At 46.0% G+C, this 17,254-nt stretch overlaps 1 long non-coding RNA gene across 1 annotated transcript in view; it reads left to right on the forward strand.

Annotated features, from left to right (window-relative positions):
• Nucleotides 1-17,254, forward strand: part of LOC137652088 (uncharacterized) — a 63,648-nt gene that overhangs the window by 12,669 nt on the left and 33,725 nt on the right. The window contains exon 2 of the long non-coding RNA XR_011046177.1: nucleotides 6,647-6,810. This is a non-coding gene — a long non-coding RNA (uncharacterized lncRNA). The remainder of the gene's footprint in view (nucleotides 1-6,646; nucleotides 6,811-17,254) is intronic.

Consider the following 17,254-nt stretch of genomic DNA (forward strand, 5'->3'; position numbering starts at 1 on the left):
CTCTAGTCACGCTAACACCTCAATGTTTCGTGGCAACTTTGGTTTCTCGTTGCGCTGACCCTTTAGGGTCTCTCTACGCAGGCTACATTAGGCCTATGGTCTCTCGTGCCCTTAGTCACGCTGACCCTCGGGGTCTCATGACAGAGAAACTTCGGTTTCTCGTTGCGCTGACCCTTCGGGGTCTCGCAACACAGTTCACGCTGAATCTTTGGGTTCTCGTGATAGCAGTCATTTCTTACATGACAGAGAGTTTGCGGACTCTCGTTGTGTTGATCGTTCGCGCTCACACAACACAGCTATCGTGAACCTTCCAGTGAGCATAGCAGTGAGGACTCTCGCTACACTGAGTGCTCTCGGGCGCACGACCAAGTTGGCGCGAACGACTAAATTGGCGCGCACAAAAAAACCTTATGCGCTCCATGCCTGCGAACAAGGTGCACGCAATCAGCGCCATGTTGGGGGCGCGCGCACGTGAACGAGGTGCGTGCAATCAGCGCCATGGTGGGGGCGCGCGCACGTGAACGAGGTGCGGGCAATCAGCGCTATGTTGAAGGGGCGTGCACACGAACAACTTGGCACACGCGAACAACCTAGCGTGCGCAGACAGTCTGGCACGCGAGCGTGACTGACTTTCTTGGCATGCACAATCAATATTGTGCGAAATCCTCAGGCTGTGAGGGGGTTCCTAGCTGCACGAACTATGACAGGGCGCGCGATCGTGACTCACGATCCTCTGTTGCTTCCCTCCCGGGAACATCCCAACCAGGAGTAGGTTCTCGCAAATTAACAACCTCGCAGAACCAAACCCTCCGCGATTCGGCATCCCCGAACGAGATTGTCTTCCTTTTTGGTGGCAGGGGTTAACCTTCCTGCAAAAAGAGAGACTATCAGTCTCTCAAGTCTCATAGGCTTTCACAGAGACAACAGTTGCCCACGAGACTACGCCGAGATCCTATCTCTAAGGGTAGGCCTGTGCCAATCCTGCCTGCTGGGAAGCCTCCCTCAGGCAAGAGGGTTGAGAAACCTGCCAAGGTTCCTAAACCCAGGGATCCATGTCTTCCCAAGGACCTCCCCCTTAGTTCCTCGGGAGCCCGTTGACCCCCATGGCTTTGTACCTTATTTGATGTAATGCGCCAAGTCATTACAGGAGTCATTCCCCTCTCCCGGTCCTTAGGTGACACGCCTAGGATCCCTTTGTCGTCGGCTCTTGTCTCGGGGGTCTCTCCTCCCTCCAATCCTAGGAGGAGTTCGGAGGATTCCGTGCATGCGGGCCCATCTGGCAAGGGGAAACGGTCATCCCCTCGCAAAAGTCCTTGGTAGGAGAATAGGCAAGAACCTCAGGGTACCCCCCTGCAGTTCAAGATGCCACAGGCCAGACCCAAGGGGGAAAGGAAAAGGATTCGTCCTTCACCCCCTAATGAGGATAGGGGGACTTGCTACAGAGACTCCTTCCGTCCCTTACCAGTCGAGATAGTGTCTGAGGAGGCACGACCTGCGACCGGGCGGAACGCACTCTATCCCGTTGACGACCATGGCCCACTCCTGGCTCCTATTCTGCCAGCAGCCGCCAGCCCTAAGCTCACGGAGGATGAGAGGAAAGAGTCAGAACATGCTTTCTGGCAGGTCCTAACCTGCATCCATTCCATCAATGAACTGCCAGATCCATCAGTAGCCCCTATAAATGGAAAGGAGACGGTCCTTGACCAGTTCTACGGCACTCAGAAACCTCATAGGACCAGTGCAGCTTTGCCCTGGTCAAAGGGGTTGAAGAGTGCCAAACAGAAGGCACTGTCCTAGGCAACTGGATCCACCAATTCTCTCTGCTCCAACTCATCCTCCAACATCCTACCTCCTCCGTATGTGTTTCAGATGAGGTACTACGAGATCCTAGGGGAATCTCTTCCAACTCTGCCTCTCGACCACTCCATAGAGGCACACTCGCAGACACCCTTCTAGAAACTCATGAGACTTCCAGTCTCCTTTTCGGCCTCCGAAATCCTTAACCAGAAGGTAGGGAAGTACGCCATGCAGGCTACTTCGTGGCTGGACTTCTGGTCTGGCACCCGGGCCATCGAGTTTCTCTCCCATCAGGTAGTGAACCTTTGGGCCAACACTATCCTGAAGAGTAGGGATGCCGTCATAGGAAAGTTCCATAGACATCTCCCGCAGGCTGAAGTAGCGAGACTGAGAAAGGCACCTTTTGAGGGCAATTCCTTGGTCTACCCCGAGGATGTCGAACGGGTGGCAGAGAGGTGGAAGAAGTCCAGCCAGGACTCCCTCATCCAAAAGGCCTAAACAGTCCGGCCTTATTCCTCTCAGCCACAGTGGAAATCACAGCAAAAACCGCAAATAAAAAGGGCTAGAGACCCAAAACAAAAGGGTCAAAAGGGTGCAAAGCAGGCCTTTCGCAACAAGTAGTAGTTTCGTGGAGGAAAGGGAAAGATGGGATACGGCCGAGGTCGATCCCAATAGGCCAGGCAATCTTCCCATTTGCCACCTGGGGGGGGATGCCTGTAAAGCCGCTGGCAGAGGTGGCTTCACCACGGGGTCGAACCCTGGACGGTCGAGGTGATTCATTCAGTGTATCGCATCCCGTTCAAACACACTCCCTCCACTGACTCGAGTGCCGATTCCATTGAACTCTTGTCTGAAGGGATCCACATGGGAGTTTGCCCTCAGGGCAGAAGTCAAGACCATGTTGGAGAATGGCACTCACCAGGAGGTCCTCGACGGGTCCTCAGGCTTTTACAGTCGACTCTTTCTTGTGAAAAAGGTGTCTGGAGGCTGGAGACCAGTCATCGACCTCTCAGCCCTGAAAAGGTTTGTTGAACAGACACTGTTCAGGATGGAGACAGCTGGCACTGTCAGACAAGCGATAAGACCACAGGACTTCATGTGCACTCTAGATCTAAAGGACGTATACTTCCAGATCCCAGTTCAACCGTCTACCAGGAAGTGTCTAAGATTCATGTTCAATCGGAAGCATTACCAGTTCAGGATACTGTTTCGGTCTTTCCACAGCACCCCAGGTCTTCAAAAGAGTATTCGCCCTAGTATCATCTTGGGCCCATAGTCGGCATCCGTCTCCCAAGATACTTGGACGACTGGCTGATTCGGGTAGTCTCGGAAGAGACCCTTCTCCACCACCGAGACAAGCTTCTAAGGTTTTGCCAAGATCTGGGGATCGTGGTAAACCTCAAAGTCTCATCTGCTTCCCTCTCAAGAACTGGTATACCTTGGCATGCGATTAGACACCACAAGGCACAAAGCGTTCCCATCAGAAGAAAGAATCCACAGACTGAGGAGATAGCACAGGTCTTCCTCAGTTGGGAAGAGCTCCTGGCACAGTATTGGCTTCGCCTTCTCGGCCACCTCTCTTCCCTGACCCGACTGGTTCCCAACAGTCGCCTCAGGATGAGATCCCTCCAGTTGCGACTAAAATCCCAGTGGAACCAGCACACCGATTCTCAGGATCACCTAGTCCGCATAGGACTAGAGGAACAGTCGGACCTGAGGTGATGGTTGGCGGAGCCAAACCTCTGCAAAGGGGGCGATCTTGTCGTCTCCCCCAGAATTGATGCTCTTCTCGGATGCATCATAAGAAGGGTGGGAGGCTAACATGCTGCACCATTACATCTCCGGACAATGGTCCGAATCAGAAAGGTACCAGCACATAAATCTCTTAGAGATGAGGGCAGCCTTTCTGGCCCTCAAAGAGTTCCACTAGGTCTTGGCGGGGCACTCACTCCATGCTCTTCATGAGCAACAACACCACAGTAGTAGCTTATCTGAGCAAACAGGGCAGTACCTTTTCGCAGCAGCTGTGCCATCTGACAGTAGAGATAATCAGATGGGCAGAAGACAACTCTTGTGACTCTATCAGCTCTCTTCATTCTGGACAAGTAGAATGTGCTAGCAGACAAGCTGAGCAGAGCGACTCAGATAGTTGGCACTGAGTGGTCTGGGAATCCTCTGATAGCCAACAAAGTCCTGACTTTGTGGGGTTCCCCGACTGTGGATCTGTTCACAACGGCCCTGAATTTTAGTCTCCCGTTGTACTGCTCCCCAGTCCCGGATCCCCAAGCTCTTTGGTAAGATGTTTTCCAACAACGGTGGATAAACCTGGACGCTTACGCGTTTACCCCGTTCTGTCTGATGAGAAAAGTCCTCAACCAGGTACGAGCAAGCAATAACTTGCAAATGACCCTCATAGCTCCGCTATGGCATCACGCAGAATGGTTCCCAGACCTTCTGTATCTCCTCACGGAGATCCCGAGGAAGCTCCCCCCACAACAAGACCTCCTCAAACCACCACATGCCAACATCCACAAAGTCGTAGCTTCGCTTCAACTTCACGCCTGGAGACTATCCAGCACCTCCTCACACAGAGGCTTTTCGCAACCGGTTGCGAAAAGTATATCTGGACACCTCTGGAGATCTACAGAGGCAGTCTACCAGGCGAAGTGGTCAGTTTTCTGTGGTTGGTTTCATGGATGGGGTATCCCTCCCCTTGATGCCTCTGTTCCAACTATAGCGGAGTTTCTTGTATAAACTATAGCCAAGTTTCTTGTATACCTTCGGAAATAAATGCTTCTCTCGGTCTCGGCAGTCAAAGGCTACCTCTCAGCCTTAAGACTGAAAAGAGTCAACATTTCCTCCTTGGAACTTTCTTTGCTCATACGTAGTTACGAGCTTACTTGTCCCCAGGCAGAGCTAAGACCTCCCCCTTGGAACATGGTTTGGGTCCTCAAGTCCCTCAAGGTTTTCCCCTATGAACCATTACGCCAGGCCTCCGATTGCCACCTCACGTGGAAGATGGTGTTCCTGCTCGCTCTGGCTTCGGCCAAGAGTCAGCAAACTTCATGGTGTATCTGCTGATGTCTCCCACTCTAGATATGGGGAAGTAATCCTCAACTAGGTCCCTGAGTTCGTAGCTAAGACTCAAAATCCAGCTGTGCTGGACTCCAGGTTCGGCCCATTTTGGATAGTGTGTGTTTGTTCTGTAACCGAAGATCCAGACCAACTGTTATTTTGTCCAGTAAGGAGTCTGAGGTGTTACTTAGAAAGAACAACAAAAGCTCGCCCCCGTGTACAAGCACTTTTTGTTAGCAAGAGGAAGGTCAAGAGGAGGGTCATGAGTAATACTATGTCCTCTTGGATAAGGAAAGTAATTGAATACCCTCATCATCCAGACCATCCTCTCTCCAACCGACCCAGAGCTCATGACGTCAGAGGCATTGCAACGTCTCTGGCGTTCAAGAAAAATTTTTCTGTGGCACAGGTAATGCAAGTGGGCGTGTGGAAGCGCCAAACAACCTTCACAGCCCACTACCTGAAAGACGTAACCCACAGGAGCAGGGAAACCTTTTCCATTGGTCCTGTGGTGGCCGCACAACAAGTGATCTAATGCCTCAAGCTCCTTTGTGGACAACTAGCAGAGGGTTGAGGGCTGAGGTTACCCAGGTTAGTCTGGGGTGAATGAAAAGAATGTCTGGCTCCCTTCTTTCTTTCACCTGCTCCCCCCTTTGAAAAACAGCTCCGGCAGACCACAGCATAGCTAACCTCACCCCTCTGCAGGTAAGATTCATTTCCCATGTGCATCCTAAGTATTAACAAATACTTTGTTACGTCACCAATACCTCTTGAGGGAGGTATTGGATATGTCTTAGAACTCATACTTATCTTAGAGTTCCTACGTAAAGACAAGCCACTAGTCTCTCTCACACAAGCTTTGTCAGGCTGCTATCATTGTGTTTCCTTGTAACTACTTTGATTTTAGTGAGGGTAGGGTTCCTACTAATTAGATAAAAAATCAATTAGAACCCAGAGTCATAACCAAGGCCAGTTGATGGGACTTTCTCCCTCTTAAGAGTAAGTCACCCTATAAATAGCAGAAGGTTTGTATCTGTGTTGGAACAAATAACAGATTTGGAAACAATTTGTATTTTTCCTAACATACAAACCTGAAGCTGTTTATACAAATTGGCCCGCCACCCTCTCCCCCTAGAAGTCCTGCCAGAAAGCATAAGTGGTTACTCAACCAATAGGTGTGACTGAGTGAGATAGCCAATCTACCCCACCCGCCTTCCGCTAACTAGCGGATAGGGGTAGTTATCCCTCACTAAAATTGTCTTGGCTAGTTTTCAGCGTTGCCGAAAGTATTCCGCTATAAATAGCTCCAGGTTTGTATGTTAGGAAAAATACAAATTGTTTCCAAATTGGTTCCTTTTAATGTTTTTAAAGTATTTTATTTTAATTTTCTTTACTTATATTGTTTGTGTATTTCCTTATTACATTTCCTCACTGGTCTATTTTTCCGTGTTGGAGCCCTTTGGCTTATAGCATCTTGCTTTTCCAACTAGAGTTGTAGCTTGGCTAGTAATGATAATAATACAGTGCCAAAATTTGATAGCCAATAGTAATATATTATAAGAAGCTACAGTATTTCCATTGGAGCACTCGAGGTCAGTCTGTGGAAGCTACTGTGCATAGGCCAAAATTAGCACTCCGGAGAATTAATGTTTTAAAATATAGGAACAAACAAATGAACTAATGGGAGTTACTGCAGTATGGGTTACATTATGAAGAATAACATAAAAATTGGCTACTTACCATAAGTTAATTCATTTTTCTCTCTCTTTTACAGTTTCCCTGATGATGTATTGAGAAGAATTGTTTTCACGTGTTTTACCTGAGAAAAACATCAAATACAACAAAAGCCCTTGGTGGGATTCTAACGAAGTTTAACTCATAATTTCATTGCTCCTGTTCTGCCAAGCAGCACATGGATGAGCTGTGCATGTCAATCACGTAAGTCATTATTTTAGAGAAATTGTCGACTTTCAAAATGTAGGCTATTAGTTGATTGGAGAGCATTTTCAACATACAGTAATCAATTAAAGAAATAGACAAAAGCGCACTAAATTTCAAAATAGATTTAAAACTTCCCATATTGTGATGCCTTCTAGTGACTAGTAATGCTGGAACTAAAAGCAAGGGTGGAAAAAAATGGCTGTTGTAGAATAATATCTGCAAACTTGTGCCTAAATACTTGGAGGCTTTTAATTCTTTAAAAAAAAAAAAAAAAAAAAAAAAGCTGACGAATACATCAGCAAAAACACACAAAGCTTCCCTAAGTGATTGAAACCATGGAAAGTGCAATAATCGTCGTCAGTTTCCCATAGATGAACAATGAACTTAGCCTCCAAAATAGTGTTCTAATTTTTAATCTATCGATATGTAAGTTGTTACATCCCGATCCCCATTAATCATAAATAAAAAAGTGCCGAAGTACCCAACACCCTTTACTTTTTCATAGCAAATTCCAGTTACACTAGAAAAATGTTTTGTTCCGACTCTAATGCAAACCCTCATTATTTATAGGGATATTACTTTCGGCAAATCTGGAAGTCTAGCCATAAGACTTTTAGAGAGGTATAACCACCCACCCACTAGGTAGCCTGGGTGTGGGGGTTTAGCTGGCAACCCGCTCACACACCTGTGTTGTATCGTCACTTTCGGCACTTTTTACTTTTGGCTCGGAGAGAGTAGACATTCATCTCTCTCAGTGCTGAATTTTGTGGTGCCGTTGATTTAGTATTTTATTTTTTACTCTTTACTTGTGTTTTTTTATATATTTAAACATTCATGTGTTATTTTTATACACATCTATATAAACATTTGCTTATTATTATAGTGTGTGTGTGTTTGTTTCATGTCAGTGTAGTATGGTGTCTTCTCAGGCGTAGAACCTTCTTTAACAGTCTCTTCTCCTTTAACGATGGGCAACCCATAGGTTGGTGGCCGCCGCCTCTTCTCCGTGTGCAGCGACAAGGCCTCTGTTTTAAGGGAATCGTCCTAGTGTGAATACTCCTCCTCCGTTCGAATGTTAATACCGCTCACTCCCTGTGTTTTCTTAGGAGGGAAGACTGCTTGCTGCCTATCCAGAGCTGGACTTTAATCTTGCTCCTCTTTACTGACGACCTCCCTCTCCCTTGCTCTACGTTGCAGTCAACAGTTGGAGTACGTGGTTTGAAGCATTTTTGTTGTGCCTCTCGGGGTACACCTTTCCTGTCCCCAGGTTAGATTGTTCTCCCGAGTGTTTTTTCTTCAGCTAATAAATTTTGAATAGAAATTTTTTAATTTAATAGTCTACAAGAAGCTAATTAATTTTTAATAGTGTTTTAATTGGCCTTTCTACAGCACTAATGACTCCACTCTTTCGTCCTGCAATGGAGCCTGAAGGAGGGAGTGCATAATCTTTAGCTTGTTTCAATATAGAGCCCCCGTCCGGGCAATCTAAGCCAACCAACCGACCTTGTTCCTTTTTCCTCTTGGGGAACTCCTTTCCTGCCCCCGGGTTAGGTTGTTCTTCTGAATGGTCCTTCGTCTGCAATTAACTGGTTTGAATAAATATTTTAACATTACTTTTTTACAGCACGAATGACACTGCACTCCTACAAGTGGCAATAGCAGCCGACGGAGGAAGTACACAGTTAGTAGGTTCCTGTAACTCTCGGGGGGTACATTCCCGTCTTTGTATTAGGTCTTCCTTCCGTTTGTTTTTTCTCTTTCATTCTTTTTGTTTTCCAGCAACGTTCTTGTTCCTGGGGAAGTAGCTGTTCCTGCCCAGTCTTCGCCTTCATCTGCGCATGCAGCTGTTTCCTAACCATTGCAGTGACAATGGTCTTTCCTGTATGGGATCGGTCCTCTTCGGAGCAGTTGCTGATTAAAACTTCTCAGATTTCCTTGGGTAACCTCTTCGGTGGTAACACAGACGACAAGCTTCAGCTTTGTCCTCAGGCAACACTCTTTGTCAGCCTTCAATTTGAGCTACAGCTCATTAAGGGAAGCAGTGTGTGCTGCTCAGAGGATTGCCTCCAGGTGTTGGAACTTTTCCTTCCGAGGGAGAATCAATCCACCGGCATTTGTTCGATAATCTTCATGCTTGCAGGGAGAAACGTCGACAGCGGCAGGAGGTGTTGGTGGTCTCTTTTTACCATCCATGGGAGAGATTTTCGTCACCTGTTCGGTCCATTTCTGTCCATCGCGCTGACATCGGACTTGACCATACATAGAATCAGGTCCTCTCCTGAGTTCTTTGTTGGTAACCGCTTGGGAGAGAACCCAGAGAACAAGCTTTGGCTTCGTTCTTGGGTAACACTCCATGTCAACCTTCAATTTGAGCTACAACTCATTGAGAGGAAACAGTGTGTGCTGCCCGAAGGTTTGCCTCCTGTTGTTGGGACTTGTCCTTCCGAGGGGGAGTCCCTCCACCAGCCACTGTTCGGCAATCTTCCTGCTTGCGGGGAAAATTGCCGACGGGCAGTAGATGTTGGTTGCCTTTCCCGTGCACGAGTGAGACTTCCTTCACCTGTTCGGTGTCCCCTTCGAAGGATTCCTCACGCGGGAATTCGATTCGTCCATTCCCCAGCAAGACTCGTCTTGTCCAGCAGACTCGTCACACCTAGTTGATTTGCCTCGCCTTGAAGATCAAGACGTCGTGTAAATAGGTCCAATTATTATATGCACATGTTTCTTACAGTCTTGGAGTATGTAAGGGTGGTACTTGTAGAGATCATACCCAAGAATGAATTTTTCGTACCATGAAGGTACCCCGTTTTGTTCGGTATGGGATGCAAATGCTCACAAAAATATTGCTAACAGTCATTTGAGATTGAACTTTTGATTTCTCAATGGGGATAAAGGCCACCACACAACCTGAGTCAGTTATGTTTAGAGGGGTTATGTACCGGAAATGTATATTTCCAAAGGAATATATTTTATTAATGAAGTTTATGTATATCCCACGCTTGCTCAAACGCTACACAATTAGACACTTCACATATCTTTTTCAATGACTTTAGGTCTGAGTGCCTGGCATCTGCTTCCCCTTTGCTCTTCAATTACATGATACAATAGAAAGGTAACTTAGGTCTGTTCTCATCATGGGTACACAGTACGAGATGTTACTGGTACGAGAGCAGGGTTTCCTTGTGCTTTCCCCTTTTGTGTTTTGTCTTTAGGGGAATGTTACGATTATTCGCTCCCTGCAAAATAGGTTGACTTCCGCCTTCTCTTCATGATTGGCATTTTTCCATGAGATTGGCCATTGTCTGTAATCATAAAACTCAGATATGTTACCGTGATGAGGAACTTAACAATCTTCATATGGGTAGAAGAGAGACTAGATATGGTAAGCTGCTCTTCTAGAAGAGGGACACTCTGAAATCAACTTATTGTTCTCTAGTGTGGGTTAGTGTCATATCCTTTGTACCATGATCTTGCACTGTCTTGGGTTAGTCTTCTTGCTTGAAGGTACACTTAGGCACACACTTTTTCATTATTTCCTCTCATCACTTCTGTTAATCATGTTGGAACCCTTGATACTATTGAATTCTGCTTTTCCAACTAGAGTTGTAGATTGGTTAGTAAAAATAATTCCATGATTGGGAAATCTACAATCATCTACCTTGATTGGAAAATCTATGTCCGCTTGCTGTGATTTGGTAATCTGTAAATGTTTACCGCAATTAAAAACTCTACGATCACCTACCACAATCGGGAACTCTATGAACGCCTCCATGATTGGGAATTCTATGACTGCCTAGTGTGATCAGGAACTACATTTGTGTACAGTAACCAGGAACCATACAATCGCCTTCAAAAGTCAGAATTCCTACCACTATGTATAGCACTTGGGAAACTTACTATTGGGAATCATGGTACTGGGAACTCCATGATCTGCAATAATGATTGGAGTTTACACTCATTTCTTGAGGGTTCATCTCCTTTATCCACCCGGGAAGTAGTTCAGCTGTTCCAATTACCTGTTCTTTCACAACCGTCTTACCATAGAAAAGAATGAGGCAGTAGTCACTGAAGAACAGGATGACCAATCTGGCCTAGTTCGCTTGAGACTTGGCCATTCCCTCCATAGTTTTGTAGGAGACGCAGCATTTTACCAAAAATCTGACCCCCAGGAAGGAATTTCAGTATGGTATATGGGTACTCATGCTTCTGGTAGTGGTCAGTTCTATGTGAAACCGAGCACAAACACTGCTGTTCGGGCCGTTGGCGGAAGCCCTTGTTCTTTTTCTTCCAAGGGATGTCCCCGGTACACTTTGGTGACATCATTGCACGAGATCTCCCAAGTTGCTGATACTATTCCTCAATCTAGGTCTTTCCGCATTCAGCCTCATCCATCATTAATGTATGCGAAATGTTGGAATGGAATTTTTCAATTCTGATCTCTGCACTTGTACAAACACTGATGCCATGTCAAGCACACTGTTGTCAGCAAGGTTCCTCTCCAATCAAGCTCAAAATCCGGGTGTGCCGGACTCCAGGTTCGGCCCGTTTCGTATAGAGAGTCTTTGTTCTGTAACAGAAGATCCAGACCAACTGTTACTTTGTCCAGTAAGGAGTCTGAGGTGTTACTTGAAAAGAATAACTAAAGTTCGCCCCCGTGTACAGCACTTTTTGTTAGCACGGGGAAGGTCAAGAGGAGGGTCTCAAGAAATACTATTTCCTCTTGGATAAGGAAAGTAATTGAATGCACTCACAATCCAGACCATCCTCTGTCCAACCGACCCAGAGCTCATGACGTCAGAGGCATTGCAACGTCTCTGGCGTTCAAGAAAAATTTTTCTGTGGCACAGGTAATGCAAGCGGGCGTGTGGAAACGCTAAACGACCTTCACAGCCCACTACCTGAAAGACGTAACCCACAGGAGCATGGAAACCTTTTCCATTGGTCCTATGGTGGCCACACAACAAGTGATCTAATGCCTCAAGCTCCTTGGTGGACAAGTAGCAGAGGGTTGAGGGCTGAGGTTACCCGGGTTAGTCGGAGGTGAATGAAAAGAATGTCTGGCTCCCTTTCTTTCACTTTCTCCCCCCTGGGGGAAACAGCTCCGCAAGACTGCAGCATAGCTAACCTTACCTCTCTACACATAAGATTCATTTCCCTTGTCCATCCTAAGTATTAACAAATACTTTGTCACGTCACCAATACCTCTTGAGGGAGGTATTGGATATGTCTTAGAACTCATAGTTAGAGTTCCTACGTAAAGACAAGCCGCTAGTCTCTCTCACACAAGCTTTGACAGGCGGCTATCATTGTGTTACCTTGTTACTACTTTGATTTTGGCGAGGGTAGGGTTCCTACTAATTAGATCAAAATCAATTAGAACCCGGGTCATAACCAAGGCCAGTTGGTGGGACTTCCTCCCTCCTGAGAGTGAGTCGCCCGATAAATAGCGGAAGGTTTGTATCTGTCGGAACAAATAAGGGATTTTGACGAAGGAAAAATCTATTTCTGGGGAGAGACCTGTGGCGCCCGGTGAAAAGAGTCCTTCTTATATACCTTTTCTGATAAAACCTTCCAATTATACCAGAGAAAGATAAAAGCATGGAATGCTGAGGTTACAACCCTCGCGCGAGCACCTTTAGGGTGTCGTGTATAAAGCAAAGGCGCGTGAAATCCACTATTCACAGGTTGTCTTCCATTTAGTTAATTCCTTCGTCAAAGGGATGGGCCGATACAAAGGCCCTTGCCAACCACCAGCGCCACACCACCCACGCCACGACGCGAGCGCCATCTGAACAACATCCTTCTGTATTGGCCATGATGGCATGGAAAGGAAAGGGTGGGATTGTGTAAAATAAAGGGGAAGGGTTTCACCGGGCGCCACAGGTCTCTCCCCAGAAATAGATTTTTCCTTCGTCAAAATCCCTTTTCTGGGTCGATCTGTGGCGCTGGGTGAAAATGTACCAGAGAATGCCTTCCAAGCCCAACTATAACTAATTTAAAGAGGGGAGAGAAACAACACCATGTAAAGAAAATCATAAATAATTAAGGTAAACAAACATGATAACAGGGAAGCCTCCGAGTATCAGAGGAAACATGCTACAAAACTGACATGGCTAAGAATATCCCAACCCTGTAACAACGGTAATCAATAATAGTTACAAACATAACCTAATATGTAATAAACTTAGGGCTAACGAACCACCAAGGAAGCGGCGTCGTGGTGCGAGTGGCGGGTAGGAGGGAGAAGAAAAGAGATGGATGAAAGGAAGAACAAAAGATCACAGGGGAGAGATACGGCTCCCAGCTGCAACTGTTGGGTATTTAAGAGCCTGTAAGTTCATTAGATAGTGGCGTTTGAAGACCATAGGAGATTCCCAACCCGTGAACTTTATAAGGTCATCAAAGTCCATCTTCTGGGGGAAATGATCCCGGATTGGCTTGTCAAACGAAGTATAGGATCTATAGCCTAATACCACGTATGGGAATGGTACCTCCTTGTTCCCTGATAAACAAGGGGCCAGACGATCGGGTAGCAGTCGTGGCTAAAAAGGCCCTGAGAGTGGTGACCGGACATAGAAAAATATCTTGGAGAAGAGGAATAACTTTCCAAGGGGACCACCTATTTTGGGGGTTAACGGCCGAATCATATTGGCGAATTGTCGAGTCCCTTTTGACTGATTCGAGTAAGAAATCGTTTTCCGGTTCAATGTTCGAGTCTCTACGAGCTGCCAACTTCCTGTAGTCCACAAAGTTAGGGTTTTGGACATCCTTGAATAATCTGACACAGTGAGTTTGGAATACTCGGGTCAGTTTGAGGAACGGAATCCGGATGGGACGGAGTTTCCACTCGAGGAGGAGAGGAAACCAACTGTTCTTGGGCAGTGAGGTGGTACTAAAACCACTGCACCCCGGAAGGAGCGCAGTCGGTGTTAAAGTTTTTAGAAGATTCACTGGGAGAGATAGGGAAATCTTCCTCTAATGATTCCAATCCCGGGGTAATGCGTCCATGGCATGAGCCCGAGGGTCCAGGATTGGGGTCACATAACAAGGAAGTTTGTGATTGATCTGAGATGTGAATAGATCTACCTGGATGCCTGGAACGAACCTGAGTATCCACCGGAGTGAAATTCTGACTCCAGGGAACTCGTCCTGGATAGTGAGCCCGTTCTCACATCCTGGCCTCCCGCTAGGTGAGGTGCTGACAGGAACCAGTTCTTTTCTGTTGCCCAGGCGAAGAAAGTGACCAGGATCTGATTCAGGTTGGGTGACTTGGATCCTCACCTGTTTCCGTAGTGTACCTCGTCTGTGCTGTCTGACACTACTCTGATGTGGGTCGACCTCGGAGGAGTCGACCTCTTCAGGGTCAAGAACACTGCCATGGCTTCGAGAACATTGATATGGGACTGTTTCATGGCTAGTGACCAAGAACCTGAAACATCTGATGTTCGGAGAAATCCCCCCATCCACTTAGAGACACGGCTGAATGGAATGTCACTTGTGGAGGTGGGAATTGTAGAGGAACCGCTTTGGAGAGGTTCTTCGGTTCGGACCATGGACGTAGTCTCATTTTCCCGACAGAGGGGATCTTCGAGACCTTGTCTTCTTATAGGTACTGTAGCTCTCTTTCTCCAAAATCGATTGATGTCTTGAGTTTGGCTTTTATTAGGAGATCTGTTACTGAAGTGAATTGGGAAAGGCCGAGGATACTTTCTAGGCTCTTTGGACACCTGTTTGTGCTTGAGAAATTCTTGAGCTTGGAACCTATTCCTCTTACTTTTGGGAGGGAGAGACAACGTGTGCTTTGAAAGGTCCCACTGAATGGCTAACCATTCTAAGTGGCCTGATGGTCGCAGTCGAGACTTATGGAGATTGACCCGAAATCACAGGTTGTCGAGCGATCGAAGAAATTCCTTCGTAGCTCTGTTACCTTCTATGGCCGGCCGGGCCCAAATGAGCCAACCGGCCAGATAAGCAATGATCTGTATCTCTTGGTTACTGAGTTGTTCTAACACTGCCTCTCCCAGTTTCGTGAATATCCTGGGATCAATGTTGAGGCCGAAGGGCATGTCTTGAACACAAAGGCTTTCCTGCTTAGGTGGAAACCCAGATAAGAAGAGAAGTTTCGAGCTATAGGCGCAAGCTAATAGCGGTCGGTAAGATCGACAGAGGTGGTGACGGTCCCACGGGGAAGTAAGGTCCATACCTAAGAGATAGTCGTTTGATTGCTTTTTCTTGAGTAACCCTGTGGTGTACTCTTTCAGGACGGGAGTGTATTTCTGGGAGAAGGTCACTGGTGGAGGAGGAGGACCTTGAGGCCATTTTCATCTCAAACCGTTAGAGACTATGCTATGATCCCACAGACCGAGTCCAATGGTCACGAAAGTGGTAAAGTCTTCCCTCTACCAGGACCACCGCGTTGTGAGGGAGTGAATCTAGGTCCTTCCCTTCTCCGAGCCCCCTTTTTCCTAGGTCCGCCTTGATGTCGGGACTGTCTTCTACTCCTGTAGCTTCCTCTCTGGTGTCCATGAAAGGAGCCTGAGGGTTCGGATCTAGGGCTGCATGCAGGCAAAACATCCCAACGGAGTTGGACTGTGTACCTGGGGAATCAGTGAGGTAGACCACCTGATGATGGGGGGTCAGATACAAAATCGTCGAACCAGAGGAAGGCTGTGATGACGAGTGGGAAACCGACTATCAATTCCTGTCTGATAGAGGTCTCAGACAGAACGTACTTCCCACAACTGACCCGATCAGACCAACAAACGTGTAGGTCGAACTGGAAGGGCAGAGCCTGGAATTATCGTACCCCCCAGGCTGACAACATCCTGGTCCAGACAGATCGGGTCTGCCCTTTAGGAAATAATACCGTTACCTTCGGTACCTTGTCTAAGCTAACCAAGGCAATCTCTTTCAAACAGACGAATCCGTTGAATGGGAATTCTAGTACCTGGGAGTAAAATCTAGGTCCCCCAGAGGGAGGACGTCTATGCCCTCCAGATTTATGGTACCACCTATATCCGAGTTCCTGAACGGCACTGACTCACCACCCTACCTTAGAGCTCGTCATAGCCCCTTGGATTTCCTTAGAATGTGTTGCTTTTAGCCGTCACAGTCTATGCAGGGTAACATGAACATTAGGATCCTTTAATGGTCCTAGGTCGGTGACGTAGGTAATTGCAAAGCTGAAGGCTCAAAACTCATCCCCACATACCTGCCCGTCCATGGGGTCGTTGTCCAACCTTAGAGAGGACACTCCGAGGAGATAGGGACCTCTAGATGGAGCATTCCTTCCCAACTTCGATACCCAAGGGTGGAGAGCCTCTCTTTGCAGGCCAGAGAGAATCATCATCATCCTGATGGGAACCATGCAGGCGAACCTTCTGTAACACAAAGGGGACATAAGTCTGGATGTTCCTTGAACTTTGGTTAGCGATCCTATTCACAGGCTGGGATCAGCTGTATACTCTTAAAAAGCCATTTTAAAGACAAGTTATTTAATGTATTATCTTCTGGGGTATAGTGCGACACTTGCATTCATGAAATGTGACACTGTTGGCGCATTCGCCACTGGGTGGAAATTTATTTCTATCTGAACACTATGTTGTATGGATATTTATCCATATCTAGACATAGTTAGAATTGACTATGCATAAATATAGGCATAATTAATGTATTTCTATTTGAACACTGTTGTATGGATATTTAGCCATATTTAGACAGTTAGGATTGAATATGCATAAATATAGGCATAATTAATTTAATTCTATTTGAACACGATGTTGTATGGATATTTATCCATATTTATACATAGTTAGAATTAAATACATGCATAAATATAGGCATAATTATTTTAATTCTATTTGAACACGATGTTATATGGATATTTATCCATATTTATACATAGTTAGAATTAAATACATGCATAAATATAGGCATAATTAATTTAATTCTATTTGAACACGATGTTGTATGGATATTTATCCATATTTATACATAGTTAGAATTAAATACATGCATAAATATAGGCATAATTATTTTAATTCTATTTGAACACGATGTTGTATGGATATTTATCCATATTTATACATAGTTAGAATTAAATACATGCATAAATATAGGCATAATTAATTTAATTCTATTTGAACACGATGTTGTATGGATATTTATCCATATTTATACATAGTTAGAATTAAATACATGCATAAATATAGGCATAGTTACGTTCATAAATAATTTTTTTTTTTTTTTTTTTTTTTTTTTTTTTTTTTTTTTACACAGGTAAAACAAAAGATTGGCCACCCGTGGTCTGAGTGATCTCCGACTGTACCGGATCTCCGGTAACCATCCCCGGTACAAACAAAGGTCCGTCATAGTGACAACGTGAACCAGAGGAAATCTAATATTAACCTCAATGCTGATCGCCTGTACGATATCCGGTTAA

The sequence above is a fragment of the Palaemon carinicauda genome, chromosome 13 (assembly GCF_036898095.1).
Source record: "Palaemon carinicauda isolate YSFRI2023 chromosome 13, ASM3689809v2, whole genome shotgun sequence".
In the NCBI taxonomy this organism is placed as follows: domain Eukaryota; kingdom Metazoa; phylum Arthropoda; class Malacostraca; order Decapoda; family Palaemonidae; genus Palaemon; species Palaemon carinicauda.